At 47.0% G+C, this 12,679-nt stretch overlaps 1 protein-coding gene across 1 annotated transcript in view; it reads right to left on the bottom strand.

Moving 5' to 3' along the window:
* DNAJC11 (DnaJ heat shock protein family (Hsp40) member C11) overlaps positions 1 to 12,679 on the bottom strand; it is a 217,607-nt gene that overhangs the window by 93,707 nt on the left and 111,221 nt on the right. The window lies entirely within an intron of this gene.

Genomic DNA, 12,679 nt, shown 5'->3' with positions numbered 1-12,679 from the left:
TTTTACATATATTTTTTAGTAGGGTGCAGTTCTGGGGATAGGTCTATTGTGGAGAGTACACAGGGCTGCCTCCTCACCTTTGCACTCTTCACACCGTCACTAACCCCAAAGCCTGGTAGAGCCTTGATGAAGCCTCGACTTAAATCAAACAGCGCCATAAAGAAGATAAACTAGTTAAACTCCATCTGGCTAAAACAATTCAGTTTAACCCTTTTAATGGCGCAGAAACGGCACTGCTCAGTCACAATAAGTAGACATGAAGCGAGGACTGCTGGGAAGTCCCGATGTACAAGATGAAGCAATGAAGCTGAAACATTGTTGGCTCCGGATGACTTATATTTCACATAAAAACCAACACATGAAAATAGATCATCTCCCCCAGATGCAGCCAGCGCCAGCGAGGCATTACGAGACCATTCACTTGGGTAACTGTGACAAATACGCAACTCATGTTCACCGTGTTCTCATGAATCTTCGCCACAGCATCAACTACAAGGCTTGTAACGCACTCCATCAAAAGGCTCCATTACACGAAGAAACCATGTCAATGAACTCCACGGCTTTCCTCGGAGTGGAGCTGTCGCCTTAACGGTGCGGCAGCCATTTTGTGTGCTGTGAAAAAAGGGCCTCCATCGATCATGCCAGACCTTCATGACTCCGCATCCTTCACACTTTCCAATGGTCCCTGTTCCACTGATTTTCAGGACTCTAAAGGACTTGGCAAGCATGGGTGTATTTTTTTTTTTTGTCCAAATGCAGGTATGTATGGGTGCTTGAGCCAAACACCAGCAAACAATGAAACTTCTACCTTAAAGTGGTTGTAAACCTCAGACATGAAATATGAACAAATCCCTCTCTAGCAACAGTTGCCAACCACTGATGGACCACAAAGAAAAATTTGGTGGTTACCAGGGGTTCTGCTCCAAAAAGCAACATTGTGGCGGATGTATACAGCCCTACGTTGTTTCCAGTGTTCTCAATGCATGCCAACAGTCAATACTGTCAGCACACATTGACACCCGGTACCTCCTCTGTAGTTCCGGCTCCTGTGAACTCAGAGAGAGGCACTGGGAGTAGTGCAGAGAGCGGGAGATAAAGGGTGTGGGGCTTTCAGTGGCAGAGCTGATCACAGACTATAGGAGGGAGCACGGAGCTCGAGCACATGGCTGGATAAGAAGGTGAAATCCAATGATCAGTCTCTATAAGGCAGCAGCGTGATGCAGAGTGCAGGGGGTGGGGGGGCAGAGAGCCAAAGCATTGTGTGTATAAGGCAGCAGTGTAATCCGGGGGGGGGGGGGGCAGAGCCAGAGCATTGTGTGTATAAGGCAGCAGTGTAATCGGGGGGGGGGGGGGGGCAGAGCCAGAGCATTGTGTGTATAAGGCAGCAGTGTAACACAAGAAGAGCCGGTATACATGGCATAAAAGGTGTGTCTCAGTCCCAAATATAGTACATGCAAAACCACAATTCTTTGCCCACGGGACAAGTCCAAAAGGTACAGTCAGGTCCATCCAGGGGAAGGGGACAGAGAGCCGCAGCATTGTGTGTATTAGGCAGCAGTGTGATCTAGGGGAAGGGGGGCGGAGAGCCAGAGCATTGTGTGTATAAGGCAGCAGTGTGATCCAGGGGGAGGGGGGCAGAGAGCCGGAGCATTGTGTGTATAAGGCAGCAGTGTTATCCAGGGGAGGGGGGGGGGGGGCAGAGAGCCAAAGCATAAAGGTGTGTCTCAGTCCCAAATATAGTACATGCAAAACCACAATTCATTGCCCACGGGACGTTAACAAGTCCAAAAGGTACAGTCAGGTCCATAAATATAGTTATCCAGAGGAGGGGGGCAGAGAACCAGAGCATTGTGTGTATAAGGCAGCAGTGTGATCCAGGGGAAGGGGACAGAGAGCCGGAGCATTGTGTGTATAAGGCAGCAGTGTGATCCAGGGGGAGGGGACAGAGAGCCGCAGCATTGTGTGTATAAGGTAGCAGTGTGATCCAGGGGAGGGGGGGGGGGGGCAGAGAGCCAGAGCACTGTGTGTATAAGGTAGCAGTGTTATCCAGGGGAGGGGGGGGCAGAGAGCCAAAGCATTGTGTGTATAAAGCAGCAGTGTGATCCAGGGGAAGGGGGGCAGAGAGCAGGAGCATTGTGTGTATAAGGCAGCAGTGTGATCAAGGGGGAGGGGGGTAGAGAGCCAGAGAGCCAGAACATTGAGTGTACAAGGCAGCAGTGTGATCCAGGCGGAGAGGGGCAGAAAGCTGGAGCATTGTGTGTAGAAGGCATGTAAAATTCATGTTAGTAGTCCACGGATTCAAAATTGTGAGTTTAGTGATCAGTGAGGTCCAAAAGGCTGGTGACCACTGCTCTATAGTGTGTGCTTGCCTCAATCCAGAGCACCAAGTATCATCTCTGTCCGCTGCCTCCTTCCTTTACCATCTGCATGAGTCACTTCTGGCAAGTTTTCCTGACACCAAGAGATAAAAAGGTGACAGGGGAGGGACCTGAAGCGGTTTAACAGCCTTAGCTCTGTTTCTGTGTGCAGGGGGATATTGGGGGGGGGGGGGGGGGTTTCTTGCCGCCAGAGCTCTTCTCACTGGTGGAACTTCAGCTCCCTGTTTTAAGAGATGAGAGATCCTGTGCAAACTCTGCAGTTTGAATGAATGTAGGGAAAGACGGCTGTAGATAAACAGGTACAATGCATGTAGAAGACTTTGTTTAATCTCTGTGTATCACCTGAGGCCAGTCATTTCACTGGGTGTATGTGAGGGTTACAACCACCTTAAGCAGTTGACAACTGCAATCTGTAGATTAATGTTCTCCCCCTATAATGAGAGAAGTCTAATCTATAACCCATTACCGAAAGGTAAGGGTCCACTCGAAGATCACTCCACACATGAGAGGAGCCGTAGATCTTCTATGTCAATATAAATAAATATACATATGCAATACTCTATAGACAATTATATATCTTTGTTCTGCTACCATGGGTGGGGTGGGGTTTTACTCAAATGTAGCGCCTTTCAGTAGCTTCAGTCCAGTCAGTGAAGGTCGTTTCAGGGTTTCCGCTCCACTTTTATTCAAAAGTAAAAAGTTAGAGTAAGAATTAAACAAGTTACTGCTGCAGGGGATTTTCAGCATTACAAAAAAGAAAAAAAAAATGAAAATTGCCAGTCTATCTGAACTCCGTAGTCCCTGAGCCGGTCTCTGCAGACTCGCCACATTATCAAATCCAGTTTTCTGACAAACTGCCCAGCTTTGGTTGCACAGGCTTCTGCTAGTATAAAGACAGCCAAAGACTGTTCCTGCTGAACCGGCCGAGATTGGAACCACGCATTACCAGGCTGAAAGTACCCAAGTGGTTGCAAGAAAAGAAAAATCGCTCTGTCTTTGGACATACAGTAACCAATTTTCATTCTTTCAACCACTTTCCAGTGACCACCAGTCACTGTTGATGGGCGAACCCATCAACTTTTGAGAGTTATGCAAATCTCCAAATGCCGTGATGGGCAGAGGTCAGTCTGGAGGAGTGGGTGTTCCTAGGCAGACTGCCTTTGCATGGAGACCACCACAAGGTAACTCCCACATGTGATGTTGAGCCTCCATGAGTCAAAGAACTGAAATCCAATGAGTGAATAGGGGCAGGCCATAGACAGGCTGGGGAGAAAATGGTAGATGATGCTGGATGTCCTTCAGCCAGGAACGGAGGTGGGCTCTGACTAGCCTTGAGGCTGGGTTTACACTTATGCCAATTGGATGTGGAGTTTTCCGAATCCAATTCGCATGACATCGAGAGCCGGTTTACGCAACTACAGGGCGGCCACGGTCCAGATTTGAAAAGGGTCCTGTGCGTTTTGGCTCCGAATCGAGTGCAAACTCAGGCAGAAATTCGAACCCGAGTCACACTCGAATCAGAGAATAGGGACGTACCGGACCCCTGCTGTGAGCAGCGGCCACAGAATGTCCAATCCCCAGCCTAAAGCAGAGCTCTACCCAAAGGGGGACCATTCAGAATGTGCAGCGCAACTCACTCACACATGCGCAATAGCAAACCAGCTTTGAAGCCTGAAGGCTTGACTGCTGGGTTTCCCTTACTTGCAATGCCGGAGCCTGCACCGGGTGTCAACATTGCAGGATCCCTGGACAGGTGAGTGTCCTTATATTAAAAGTCAGCAGCTACAGTATTTTTAGCTGCTGACTTTTATTTTTTTTTAAACACAGACTGGAGCACTGGTTTAAAGCGGAGCTCCAGCCCCCCCACCAAAAAATTTAAAAAGTCAGCCGCTACAAATATTGTAGCGGCTGACTTTTACTATTGGGACACTTACCTGTCCAGGGATCCTGCGATGTCCGCTCTCCGTCCGATTGGGTGCTGCCGCCACCATTCCTTGTTTGGGAAACCGACAGTGAAGCCTTGTGGCATGCTCATTCAATGTTGATCAGGAGCCGGTCAGCTGTTGGTTTTCCAGCATGCTCATCCGACACGCCAGCCAAACGGCCGGCTTCTGTCAGACCAGGTGCCATGCACACGGGCCGAATGTCGGCTTTTTTTTTTTGAAGCTGCTCATGTCACCCAACATTCGGGACTTAAATCGGCCCTAGACCGTACACACGTTTACTTCCTACCCCCCCTCTACTGCCACTTTTGGCACCTTTCGGGGGGGGGTTACCAATTTTTGACAGGTACCCGTCCCCACTTCTGTGTGACCCTCGCTGCCGCGAGGTCCTCTAGACAGACATTCAGCCCACCGCCTCTTTCCAGAGCAGGGAAGGAGGCAGGGGGGCTGAACTTCTAGAGGACCTCGCCGCAGCGAGGGTCACACAGAAGTGGGGACGAGTACCTGTCAAAAACCGGTACCCACTCCCCACTGAAAGGTGCCAAATGTGGGGGGGGGGGGGGTAGAAAGTAAACTTGCGTACGGTCTAGGGCCGATTTAAGTCCCGTACACACGGGCCGAATGTTGGGCGACATGAACAGCTTCAAAAAAAAGAAAAAAAGCCGACATTCGGCCCGTGTGTATGGCACCTGGTCTGACAGAAGCCGGCCAATTGGCTGGCTTATTGGATGAGCATGCTGGAAAACCAGCAGCTGACTGGCTTCTGATTAATGCTCTCAGCCAATGGCAAAGAGTGCTGATCGAAGTGTACTCGCAAGGGGGGGCGTCCTCCTGTCAGAACACAACAGCTTGGCGGGGGGGAGAGATCGCTGTACTAACATCGGATCATTAGTACAGCGGCTCGGACCAGTCAGTTTTTTTTAATAGTGTGTACTAGGCATTATTTTCACATTGTGAGACACTCACAGTATGCATTGAAATCAGAGTAAGCAATTTCTCTTTAGAGCAACTGTGCAAGACTGAAGGGAAGCTTGGGGGGGGGACGACAAAAAAAAAAGGAAACAAAAAAAAAAAAAAAAAAAGAAAAGCGACCATGAATGACTAAAATGAGGCCAAAGGCATTTTGCAGCCTCGTGCTTGGAAGTCACCTACAACTAAAGCGGGCATCTACCTGTTATCTGTTAAAGAATGAGAAGATAAATACAAATGCCCGGTGAGGTGGAGGGCCGGAGGGGAAAGGGTTAATAGAGGCCGGACATTTAAAGTAAAGAACAAAAAAAACAACGCGATTTGATTACAAAGACATTTTGCGGCAGTGAATTAAAATTTCAAATAAATGTAACGGTTATTGCCGATAATGCAAATGAACGATCTTGATAAAGACGATGCAATTCGTGGAATTGGCACACTGGGGCCCATTTGTAGGAAGTCGCAGCGGGGGGAAAAACCTGCGCATCAGCAGATCGAAGACTGAGGGAAATTGACAAAGTTGTGTTTAGCAATGCAAGCGGCAGGTGTTGTGTTACAAGGACAGGAAGGAAAGAGATGGGGGAAGACGCACAAATAAAAAAAAAACAAGAAAACGGATGCGCTCGGATCCTTCAGAGACGCGACGCCACACTGAGATCTCATCTGGAGCGGCGCAGATTATTATCAGCCTAAGCTTCAAGGTTTAGAAATTTATATGCAATACAAAAAAAAAAAAAATCAGCTAAGCACTATTTACATCTAAACCGGTAATATCATTCAGTGTGGAAATACAGACATCCCTTCTGAGAACAGACGCAAATATATGGGAGGATGTTAAAAAACAGGACCACCACTAGGCCACGCCTCCATCTATGCAGGTCATTGCTGACAATGGGAGAGGAAGCCACGGGTCAAGAATGGCTGCCACTCGCTACAAAATATCTGTAATAAGGATTGGAGGCAGCTATAGCTTAGTGCTCCTTCTGCTTCTGGTTCCTGTGCTGGGTGGCCGCCCTACTGCACTGAGAACACAGGAGGTCCGCCACCGCACAACCGCACCTTTCAGAGATTGCTTTGTATTATCTCAATGATGAGGTCACCTTCTCCACCTCGTCCAACCAGAATGCTTTGTATTTATTGAGAAAATGCAAAGCATTCAATGGTTGGTACCAGTGTCCACCAACCTCCTTAAAAAGTGAAGTTCACCTTTTGGGAAAAAAAATTAAATAAAATGCACATATTTCCGCAGAAGAAAAAATGTGCAGGAGCCTGGAAAACATTACATCGGTAACCAGTAGATCACAGGTGCAATGCAAGGCTCCTGCAGACTCTCAGTATAGCGGTCTGCTTATACTTCCTATGCGAGCATGACCCGGACGACGTCACTGCTGACGAAACGTGTAGCGAGGAGCTGGAGACATGTGACACCATCGCGCATCGGGAGACAGCAGCCATCTTACTGGTTGGTTTTCTGGCTTATAGAGCGATGTGCGAGTTTCATGGTGATTTTGAGTGCACTACTTTACAATATTAAACTTTTATCGTGGTTACTATACTATTTGGAGCGCTCTCCGTTTTTTCATATGCTAATGACGTTTGTTGGAGGAATATGTTGGGAGCAGGAGCAGGCTTTACCGGTGTCCACGACTGAACTGATCCTCAAGCCAGATTTGCCCAGGGCTGTTATTACACCGCATATACAGTATAACATTCTATGAGAGGGCCCAAGGCTGATGGTAAAGGGCAGTGTTATTGGGTGATGGTGAATGACAGCAGCAGGAGCCAATGGCTCTCACTACTGCCAAAAGCCAACCCGGAGAGTGAGTCCCCTGGAGAGCCAAGGGTCTCCTGGACATTGCTGATTGGGAGGGCGGGTGGGTAGGTAGGTAAGTATTAGGGGGGCTGGGGGGAGCTGCACACAGAAGGTTTGTTACCTTCATGCACAGAATGCATGAAGGCAAAAAACCCTGAGCTTTCATTACCACTTTGAGTTAAAACATGTTAAGACTTTAGAAACACTTTAAGGCTGGGTTCCCACCTACGGATGCGGCTCGTAGCAGGGGTCCGGTGCGTCTGTTCTGTTTCCGGGACAAACCAGGGCCGATTTTTTGGCTGAATTCGGCCCTGAAACTGAGCCAGACCCACAGCCGCAACGGAGATATGAGAACCGGCTCCATAGAGAGCCGGTCACAATCTCCTGTCATGTGAATTGGAAGCGGGGAAACCCACATCCAATTCGCATAGGTGTGAACCTGGCCTAAAGCAGTTGTAAACCTCAGACATGACATCTGAACAAAAGCATATTCCTCTATAGTGTGCACTTGTCCCAGTCCAGAGCACTAAGTGTCTTTTCTGTCCGCTTCCTCCTTCCTCTGCTATCTGCACGAATGACTTCTGACACGTTTTCCTGACACCAAGGGACAAAAAAGGTGACAGGGGAGGGAGCTCCAGCACACATTGATTGCTGTGGCTCTGAGGAAGAGGGTTTTCTCTCGTAACGCGTAAGCCGTTTGCGATGCCATCTGGTTCCTACAAATATCTGGTCCAGGTTGCAGGTGTCTAGAGATACTGCTTGCAATTGCTGGAGTATCGATAAGCCTTGTTTTTAAGCTCGTTTGCGAGTATAATTCTTGTTATAGTTTATAAAAAAAAATATTATCTTTGGTAATGCACAAGGTCGGTGCGCCCTTCTTTTCTTTTTGTATGTTTCAGCTCCAGCACACAGCCTGTGTTTGAAAGCCTCAGCTCTGTTCCTGTATGGAAAGGGGTGGGGGGGGGGGGTGTCCCTTTCTTTCAATCAACTCTCACTGAGCTCTGCGGAGTGCAACTTCAGCTCTCGGCAAGCTCAGACAAGCTGTATAAATTCTGGAGTTTGAAAGGCTGTAGAGGAAAGATGGCTGCAACAGGTACAACTTATGTAGGAGGATTTTTATTGATTTATAATAAATGAATATAAATAAATTATAATAAATAATGATTTTATAATTATTTATGTGTCTAATTGCACATTTGAAGTCCCCATTCTTCCTATTTTTTTTCCTTACGTAGGAGGATTTGTTTCATCTCTGTATCACCTGAATCCAGGCACTTCACCAGGTATATGTGAGGGTTTCCAACCACTTTAACTGTCATGCTGGAGAAAGACCGACCACCACACTGCGGAGGAGCACAACATTGTCTTTCATGAAGGGGGTTAAAGAAACGAATTGACACCGCCCATAAAAACAACTTTAAAAATGGGAACATTTAATGTTGCGCTTTTTACGAACATCCAAAAGACGGCAACGAGGCAAAAGAATATTACAGAGCCATTTCCTTCAGTGCCGAGCGAGTCCTCGGAACGTCGCGATCACCGGGCGTCTCCAGGACCGGCTCCCAAGGCCTACGCATTTATGAAGCACTCCCCTGCAACAATATGTCTTACACAATTAGGCACAGCACAGCAATAGAACGGAGCTTTATGTATATTTCCCTTCTGGAGAGGTCACCAATTACATTTCCATTGAATGATGTCAATCAGTTCCCGCCAGGACTTCATCCAGTAATGGAATTTCAGCTCAATACTTGTGTATAGAATACGGAGGAACCAGCAAAGCAAGACAATTACTTCCAAGAGAAATCTCTGTGTTTTCATATTCTACAGTCTATTCCAAGAAGGAAAATTAAAAAAAACACATAAATATGCAATAAAATCTTCTTCTATTAAAGGGGCAGTGGCATCTCTGTCGCTACAAAAAAAAAAAAAAAATACTTTAACCACTTGCCCACCAGGCCAATTCTGAAATTTCTCTCCTACATGTAAAAATAATCTTTTTTTTGCTAGAAAATTACACCAAACATTATATAGTTCTTTTTTTTAGCAGCGACCCTGGTCGTTGCAACTTTTTATCTCGCACGGTATTTGCGCAGCAATTTTTCAAACGCGTTTTTTTTTTGGGGGGGGGGGGGGGGGTTGTTTTTTTATGCATGAAAAAAACCTTAGACTTACCGGTGGCGGTATTTCTAAGAGTCTTTCCAGACAGCACCTTGGAGAGAGCATAGCTCCACCTCTTAAAAGGAAACACTGCGTGACAACGCCCCTTTAAAATCAGCTGCTTCCACCATGCCATCAGTTGTTGCCTGAGAATTCCTCCGACATGATGGAAGATATAAGCAGACAATTACTGAGCCCAACGATTATAAACTATACATAATAACCTTGGGAGGGAAGTAGGCTGTTGTCCTGAAAGGCTCATAGAAATATCGTCACCGGTAAGTCTAACTAAGCTTTTCTCCCTTCGCCTTTCAGGACAGCACCTTGGAGATAACAGAGAACTCACTTCAGGGTGGGACCACTGCTTGTAAAACCTTTCTGCCAAAGGACTGGTCTGAGGCCGACAGTAGATCCAATCTGTAATGCCTTATGAAGATTGAAAAACTGGACCGTGTCGCAGGCCTGCATATCTGCTCTGGTGATGCCCCGGCCTTCTCTGCCCACAAAGTCGCCACTGCCCGTGTAGAGTGAGGCAATATACCCTCTGGAGGATCTAACCCTAAGGACAGGTACGTTTCTTTAATAGCCCTGTTTTAACCACCTTCCAAGGGTACTTTTGGAAGCTTTATCCCCTTTGTGACTTCCTTCCATTAGGACAAAAAGAGAAGATGACTTTCTGAGATTCTTTGTTACTTCCAAATACTTTAGGAGGCACCTTCTGACGTCCAGAGTATGGAAGGCTTCTTCACCTGGCCCAGAGGGGATGGGACAGAAAAATAGGCAGTGTGATCTCCTGTGTGCGATGAAAAACCGAAGACACCTTAGGTAAGAAGGTTGAATCTGTCCTCAGCACTATCCTGTCCGGGAGACATCTCATAAAGGGCTCCTTGATTGATAATGCCGGTATTTCACTGATTCTACGTGCAGACGTCATTGCAACCAGGAGAACTAAGGGTCAGGAATCTTGAAGATGTCTCTTCTAGCAGTTCGAAAGGTGAATTAGTAAGTCCCTGAAGAACCAAAGATAAATCCCACTTGGAAAAATTAATAGGAGGCCTAGGCCTAATTTTTGCCAAAGCCAAAAAAAAAAAAAGAAAAAAAAAAAAAAAAAAAGGGCTTCCCTTGACAGGGGATTTTTCAAAAAAAAATGATAATGCAGCTACCTCCATCTTGAGAGTACTTGCTGCTAAAACTTTCTCCATTCCTTCCTGGAGAAATTCTAAAACTGAAATAGTGCTAACAAAATTAAAGTTCTTGCTGAAACACCAGGTATTGTAATGCCCCGTACACACGGTCGGATTTTCCGATGGAAAATGTGTGATAGGACCTTGTTGTCGGAAATTCCGATCGTGTATAGGCTCCATCACACATTGTCCATCGGATTTTCCGACACACAAAGTTTGAGAGCAGGATATAAAATTTTCCGACAACAAAATTCGTTGTCGGAAATTCCGATCGTGTGTACACAAATCCGACGGACAAAGTGCCACACATGCTCAGAATAAATAAAGAGATGAAAGCTATTGGCCACTGCCCCGTTTATAGTCCCGACGTACGTGTTTTACGTCACCACGTTCAGAAATGATCGGATTTTCCAACAACTTTGTGTGATCGTGTGTATGCAAGACAAGTTTGAGCCAACATCCATCGGAAAAAATCCTAGGATTTTGTTCTCGGAATATCCGAACAAAGTCTGACCGTGTGTACGGGGCATAACACTTCCAGACTTTGCAGTAAATAGCCCTGGTGACCTTCTATAAATGAGGGTGGTGGCAAGTTTTTTTGTGATCATGTTGGTGTGTGTATTGGTCCAGCAACGCACCAGCACCTTTGCAGCCATTGTGCTACCTGCTGGGTGTTTGGTGTGCTCCTGGGCTCCCCTTCAGTCCACCTGCCCTCATTTATTTACCATCAGAATGTATGTGCCTCCACTGTGGGGACACTCATATTTTAGTGTTAAGACCACAGATATCAGGGTGCCGTGACGAGGCTCTGTGGCTTACGCATGCGTTTGCAAATGCGTGCGGACTAAACCCCTGTTTTTAAATGCATACTGTTAGACAGGTTAACTGGTTGTCTGCGAGCTGGTGGTAAGTAGGCTTGGATTTTTTCCTGGGCATTCCCCAGGCTTTGTTGGTATCTGGTGACCTTCTTCCTACTTGCTAGAAGGGTGTTGATACGTTTTTCTGATAGCCCCCTTTTCCTTAGAATTTCCTCAGAAACCAGGCGGTTATATTGAGGTACGCTGGATCTGGATGTAGAATCTGACGCTGACCCAGAAGGTCCTCCCTGATTGGTAATCTCCAGGGAGGTTTTGCTGAGAGATTCAATAGGGTTGAGAACCAGGGTCTCTTTGGCCAATAGGGAGCAATTAGGATCAGATCTGTGGACTCTGCCCTGCGCTTTGCCAACACTCTTGGTATTAGCTGAAACGGGGGGAAAGCGTAAGACGGGGGGGGGGGGGGACGACCCATTTGTGAGCTGTGTCCACTCCAAGTGCATGATCCTGTCCCTGGAGAGAGAAGAAGGTGATGTGTTTGCATTTATTTGGTTTGCAAAGAGGTCCACCTGAGGAAGGCCCCAACTCTCGGTGATCGCCTCGAATAATTCTTTGTTTAAAGACCATTCCGCCTCCCTTACTTCCCTTCTGCTGAGAAGGTCTGCTAGGGTGTTTTCCGTGCCTTTCGGATGGACTGCGGACAGCGATGCCAAATTATCCTCTGCCCAACTCAGTATTTGATGAGCTAGTTCCTTCAGGGTCTTGCTCCTTGTGCCCCCCTGCTTTGTTAGGTATAATACTACTGTCAGGTTGTCCGTCAACACCTCGACATGCTGTTCTTTTAGGGCTTGCTGTAAGTATAGGAGGCTTAGATGGACAGTCTTTAACAAACTCCAATTTGGGGACTTTCTTGCCTCTGGCTTAGACCAAACTCCCTGTGTTGTCTGCTCTTTGAGGTGAGCTCCCCACCCCGCCCCCATGCGCTCACATCTGTCTTTACTCTCCGCGTTACTGGAAAAGTCCAGGGGAGTTCTTTTTAGATGTTCCTGTTTCTCCACCACCAAAGTGATCTTTTTGCCCTTGTTCCTATTTTGAACTTCTTTTCCAGAGGTTCCTGGTGTGTCCAATTCAGTAGAATGTCTGCCTGCAGACGTCGAGCATGTAGCCTGGCCCACTGCACTGAAGGGATTGCTGCGGTTAACAGACCTAAAATTGACATGGCTTCCCTTACTGAAACCTCCGTGTTAGTTTTAAGTGTTCTTAGAGCCAACTGCATTTTTTCTACCTTCTCCTGTGGGAGAAAGATTCTTTGTTCTACTGAATCTATTTTGTATCCCAGAAAACTCACTCGTTGAGACGGTATCAGTTTTAATTTCTGGAGATTCAGAAGCCAACCTAGGCTGTTTAGATGTCCCTG

The sequence above is a fragment of the Aquarana catesbeiana genome, linkage group LG10 (genome assembly GCF_042186555.1).
Source record: "Aquarana catesbeiana isolate 2022-GZ linkage group LG10, ASM4218655v1, whole genome shotgun sequence".
NCBI lineage: Eukaryota > Metazoa > Chordata > Amphibia > Anura > Ranidae > Aquarana > Aquarana catesbeiana.
Note: the sequence above shows the minus strand (reverse complement) of the source record. Positions and strands in the feature narration are given on the sequence as shown.